Source organism: Callithrix jacchus, chromosome 2 (genome assembly GCF_049354715.1).
Source record: "Callithrix jacchus isolate 240 chromosome 2, calJac240_pri, whole genome shotgun sequence".
NCBI lineage: Eukaryota > Metazoa > Chordata > Mammalia > Primates > Cebidae > Callithrix > Callithrix jacchus.
This window is the reverse complement of record NC_133503.1, coordinates 176,244,223-176,250,169: the sequence shown is the minus strand read 5'-3', so window position 1 is coordinate 176,250,169 and position 5,947 is coordinate 176,244,223. Positions and strand designations below refer to the sequence as shown.

Below are 5,947 nucleotides of genomic sequence, written 5' to 3'. Positions count from 1 at the left end.
GTCTTTAAATATTTATTAGCTATTTAAATTGAGAATAATGCCACAATTTACAATGATTTTTGCATTACTTTGGCCAAATTATTGACTATGTACATAAGTTATGGTCCCAGCAAAAGAGATGGCATGCATATTTTAGGATAATTTAAGGATTTTTAAAAAAACTATTGTTTATACAATTAGAAGTAGATGTAGGAAAATAATAAAAGATAATACAGTGGTAATAGGTTTGGGGTATCTAAACCCCTAACGATGACAGGATTGAATAGGGCAAAAAGTTGCTTTGGAATGGAAAGTAGAGTCAGTAGAAAGTCTCCCTTAAGAGGACCTGTGACTATCAACTGGAACACAGCCAGCCCCAGTAACTGGGCCTGGAGACAGTCAAGGGGTAAACACCCTCCTTCCACTCTCCTCTTTCCTGCTAATGTTGGATTCCTTTGTGGCAACACTTCTCAGAAGCAAAATTCAAGGGAGACCATTGATATAATCCATATAGATCAGCTTCCTGGGGTAGATAATATAGTAGAGAATGGTTGAGAATTAATCTGAAGAGTTAAAATGAAGATGGTGATTTTAGAGACTGAATATATCAATTTCTAATTGTCAGCTGGGATGAAATAGGACATAGAACTGAGAAAATATGATACATGCAACATATTGAAATAGGCAAGTTACTTGCATTTTTAAAAAAAAAAGGAGTAGAAAACTAAGAAAGCTACAATTTAAGAAGGAGTTTCAGACTCACAAAACGATTGATATGTTTGGGAGAGAAGCAGTTTGGAAGCTCTGAGTAAGCAAGAGTAAAAGGTAATATGGAGCCCCCTAACTTGGAATCAGGGCTACTAAGGCAAACCCCTCTCAAGAGCATCAGTCCTATGCTATACTACTGGGGAAACTTGTCAAATTACTAAACATCTCAAAACCTATTTTTTTTTCCTGATGTATAAATTGTACAGGGTAAAGCACAATTACGACTGAGATATAAGATGTAAATGAGAATTCTGAGCTTAAAGTCCAAGTGTAACAGCTAATCTTGATACAAATATATTTGATTTTAAGCTTATATTTCTTGGCTATATACTGGTCTAGACTGTGGTCTTCAAATATTCATTACAAATTTAAAAATTATAATTATTATTTATCTCAAAATCTAATAATTACAGGGCATAACTACTCTAATTTTCACTTCATTGCAATTAACAATTATAACCTAGATTAAAAGATTTATAATTAGTTTCTGATATATTAAAGAATCTTCTCTGTATGATATCTTGAGCACAATTTTAACTGTGTTTTTATTCATAGTAAAATACTATAGTAATGTCTTTATCACCCCGGTGAGCCATTCAACTTAAAGTACTTATTTCTCCCTTAGCCACATGGAAACCAGCACTGCCCTTTTATTACTCAAATGCAACCTTCCCACAGGAGAAAACACTGCAAAAGAGAAGAAATGCTATTTCCTACTCCTGGATTTAAAGTGATTGATACGTCCCTTAGATTAATTCTTGTAATGCTTGTTTAACTCAATTAAATTTTAAGTAATTCCTGAACAAAAGTGGCGTTTCCACCAGGATCCTGTTGAGCCTGAAATGATTACCACTAGAGTAATTTCTACGGGTTAAATTACTATCTCTTAAAGAATCTTTTAAACTCAATATGCGTTATTGAAGAATAGGTGCTCCAGTTAGAGACATTAATGCCAAATTGATAATAGTGTGTCAATGTCATTACCTAGTAGGTCTTTCGATGTCATTCTAAATGCCTTCTATTTATGGACATTGAAAATATATGTTCAGTTTGGGGGATGCTAATAGGAATTGATGTTTCACAGATTGATGGCAACTGATAATACATAAATAAGGCCTCAGAATGAGTAAATTATATCAAAGTATATATAGTCACAATGCATTCTGTTTATCAGAAAAATATCATGTAATTTATTGGCCATGGAGAAAATATGTGTCATGAAAGCTGATTTTTGATAAGGGGCCGAGATTTTAATTAATGCTTTTACCTGCACACTCAATTTAACAATGACATTCAGATAGAAAATCAGTATCTAGTTTTTCAAAGAGGAATTCCACACTGAGAGTTGAACTGATCCTCATATTGGAGTCTTGTTATTTGCAAAATATATTGTTAGATTTCACCATGAAGGGAATACTTGGAAGCTCAGGAAAGTCTTTAAGCATAAGTATATTGAATATACAATACTTTTTTCTTTTTGTTTTTTTTTTTGTTTTGTTTTGTTTTTAAGATGGAGTTTCACTCTTGTTACCCAGGCTGGAGTGCAATGGCACTATCTCGGCTCACCACAACCTCTGCCTCCTGGGTTCAGGCAATTCTCCTGCCTCAGACTCCTGAGTATCTGGGATTACAGGCACGCACCACCATGCCCAGCTAATTTTTTGTATTTTTAGTGGAGACAGGGTTTCATCATGTTGACCAGGATGGTCTTGATCTCTCGTGATCCACCTGCCTTGGCCTTCTAAAGTGCTGGGATTACAGGCTTGAGCCACTGCGCCTGGCCAATACTTTGTTTCTAACAGCGAAACTCACTGTTAGCTTCAACCTTGGATACTAATATTTCCATTTTTTTTGTGGAGATGCTCTGATAGTATACTTATGTTATCACTATATGAAACTATGGAATATAAATTTAATAATAATAGATATAACACAATTTCAGTCAAGCCCTTTAAATATATATATATATATATATATATTTAAATGAATAAGTATAAAATATTTATGTATAATCCATATAGCACTCATAGTTCTAGTTAAGGAATAACTATATACAGAATAATCCAAATAATAACAGCTAATGTCTAGAGAGCACTTATTTATAAGTACTAAAAATAATCCAAGTCCCAATACTCCACTTTAGGTTTCCTGTTTAAAATGGCATCCTCCTGGTAGTGCAAGCCAGTCAACTTCAGCAAGACCTAGTGCTCCACTGTAGTTCCCGGCAGCCAGGTCCAAGCACTTCAATTAACTTCCAGGAGATGTTGGACCATGCAGGAGTATCAGAGCAAGAAACTGATATCTGACAACAGAGTGAGAGTTCAAAGATTCTTTATAGCAGTCACTGTGAATTAAGTTCTTGAGGCAGCTAAGGGATTGAATGCAAAAGAAATTGTTTTAATTAAAAGCCCAGATCTTACCTGGAAGAAGAGGAAAGGGTGTCTTCGATCACGGTTTGAAATGAGCTGTTCACTTAACAAAAGAACCTAAGGTTGTGGGATTGCTGGCTAATCAGATGATTGGGTATATTTGGGGTAACAAACCAAACTCCAAAAGAAAATGTGAACGTTAGCAAGCTGAGGGTTACTGAAACCTTGGACATTTCCAGAAAAAAACTTACCTGACAATTCAGATGGACAGGTCTGGCAATGGCCCCATGCTGCTGGGCAGGCCCCAGGGGGCATTGACATTGAAGAGGTGGCTGTTTCAAATTCAGAACCTGTTTTTAAGGAGAAAATTGACATTTTTCAAGGGATAAAGGACAGCTGAGTTCAGAGTTCAGCAGATGGTAGAAAATCTAGGCTTCCTTGGGTCTTTGAAAAACCAGGTTGGAAATCAAATTAAGAAACTGTATAATCTCTTCCTAAAAGTTGATGCTACTCAGGTGAAAGTGAATCCTTTTGGTGAAACTTGAGAAAGACAAGTTGTCTATTTTAATGCCAAGAAAATCTTTGATGACAATGAAGAATTCTGACAACAGGGCATATTTGCTATGAATGACAAACCAGAAAATGAGCCTGATAATGGTTGTTCTTGTGATAGTGAGTGAGTTCCCACAAGATCTGATGATTTAAAAGTGTGGCACTGCCCCCTTCTTTTGCCCCTGCCACCATATAAGAAATCCCTTGCTTCTCCTTCACCTACTGATATGATTGTAAGTTTCCTGAGGCCTTCCCAGCCATGCGGAATTACAAATCAATTAAACCTCTTTCCTTTATAAATTGCCCAGTCTCAGGTAGTTCTTTATTGCAGTGTGAAAATGAGCAAATACAGAGCTCATTGAAAATGAAGTTGTCAGTTGTGACCTAAAATACATAGGACTGTATGCAAAAATTTTCTGCATTGCAAATTGTTGGGATTCACTCAGGGTGGCTGGCAAAATATCAGGGAAAGTTATAAAATTATAGTTTCAAAACTTTTGGAAGGCTCAAAAGTTTTAATGGAATGGGCTGAAGGCAGCCAGTTTTAAAGTTAGAAATTTAAGTCACAGGGTAAAGATTAGAATAATAAAAGCTTCCCCAGTTAATTCTGTTTACCCCACATTCTTTTGTCCCTACTCTTACTGTTTACTCATGTAAACTTTGTGCTGGATGGTCCTCTCAGGGGGAGGTCAAAAGAAAAAGAGAATTATCCGTTAGTGGTGGTTTTTTTTTTTTTTTTGAGACGGAGTTTCCCTCTTGTTACCCAGGCTGGAGTGTAATGGTGTGACCTTGGCTCACCGCAACCTCCGCCTCCTGGGTTCAGGCAATTCTCCTGCCTCAGACCCCTGAGTAGCTGGGATTACAGGCATGCGCCACCATGCCCAGCTAATTTTTTTTTGTATTTTTAGTAGAGACGGGGTTTCACCATGTTGACCAGGATGGTCTTGATTTCTTGACCTCGTGATTCACTCGCCTCAGCCTCCCAAAGTGTTGGGATTATAGGCTTGAGCCACCACGCCCAGCCTAATGGTGTTTTCCTGGGCCCAAGAACCAAAACCTTTTATCATTCATAAAACCACTCTTTTAACCATGTTAATTATTCACAAGCATGTTGACTTGAACCCTCTATTATTAAATCTACACTGAATAAATGTGAGGAGGAAGAAGAGGTGGTAGTAGGTTAGCTCTAATTGCTCTGAGAGCAGCTGAGAACCATCCCTAGCCTGTTCAAATCACTGTACTGGGTGTGAGTGTATTTTCTTCATCTTTCACTGAGTCAGGGTCTGCAGGACAGATCTCTGAAGATGATGATGAATGTCTCAGTGAATAGTGCTAGACTACCCATGGCTACTGGTGATACCGTTTTCCTTAATAGTGAGAAGACAGCCAAATTCTTGTAATCTTGGAAGCTCAAGTATATCAAGCATTCACATTGCTCACAGTTGATCCTAAGGTTGAAGCCATTCTTGTCAATATTTTTGGTGGTATTGTCCACTGTGCCATCATTGCCAGTGGTATCATCAAAGCCTCCCAGGCATTAGAATTAAAGATGCCCTGGAGGGAACCAATGTTCAAGAGACTCAGAGCATAACAATAGGCCAACAGTGAACACCTCATTACATCAGCCCAAGAAGGCTGTGGCCAGCATGGCCAATAAGTGATTCTCTGTCCTGATCAGCAGGAGAAAGAAACACATTTTTCCTTAAAAATGAATTTCTCTCATCAGTGTGAAGGAAATTGTTCTCATTGGGAAATGAAGGAGAAAAGTATGAGCAAGAAACACTGTCTTAAAAAATCTTTTTTTTTTTTTGAGGTGGAGTCTTGTTCTGTTGCCCAGGCTGGAGTACACTGGCTCAATCTCAGCTCACTGCAACCTCTGCCTCCTGAGTTCAAGCAATTCTTCTGTCTCAGCCTCCTAAATATCTGGCTGTAAAGGTGCATGCCATCACACCCAGCTAATTTTTGAATTTTTAAAGTAGAAATGGGATTTTGTCTTATTGGTCAGGCCAGTCTCGAACTCCTGACCTCAAGTGATCCACCCACCTTATCCTCCAAAAGTGCTGGAATTATAGGCATGAGCCACTGCACCTAACCTGTCTGAAAAATCTTAAATTTGTATTTTCTAGAATAAGATATGTAGACAGTCTGAATCTGGTTTTACTTACAGTCTTTATAAAAATAATGTCCTGGAATCTCATACTTTTCTATCATGGTTAGCCTGCTCAATAGAGAGTGTTTTGCTGACTTAGGGGAACCGTATATGTGGAAAAATATTTTGT

The 5,947-nt window shown here is 37.5% G+C and overlaps 1 pseudogene; it reads left to right on the top strand.

Moving 5' to 3' along the window:
• The first annotated feature begins 249 nt into the window (after nt 1-249).
• On the top strand, nt 250-5,276 carry LOC100401330 (succinate--CoA ligase [GDP-forming] subunit beta, mitochondrial-like; annotated as a pseudogene).
• The last annotated feature ends 671 nt before the right edge of the window (nt 5,277-5,947 follow it).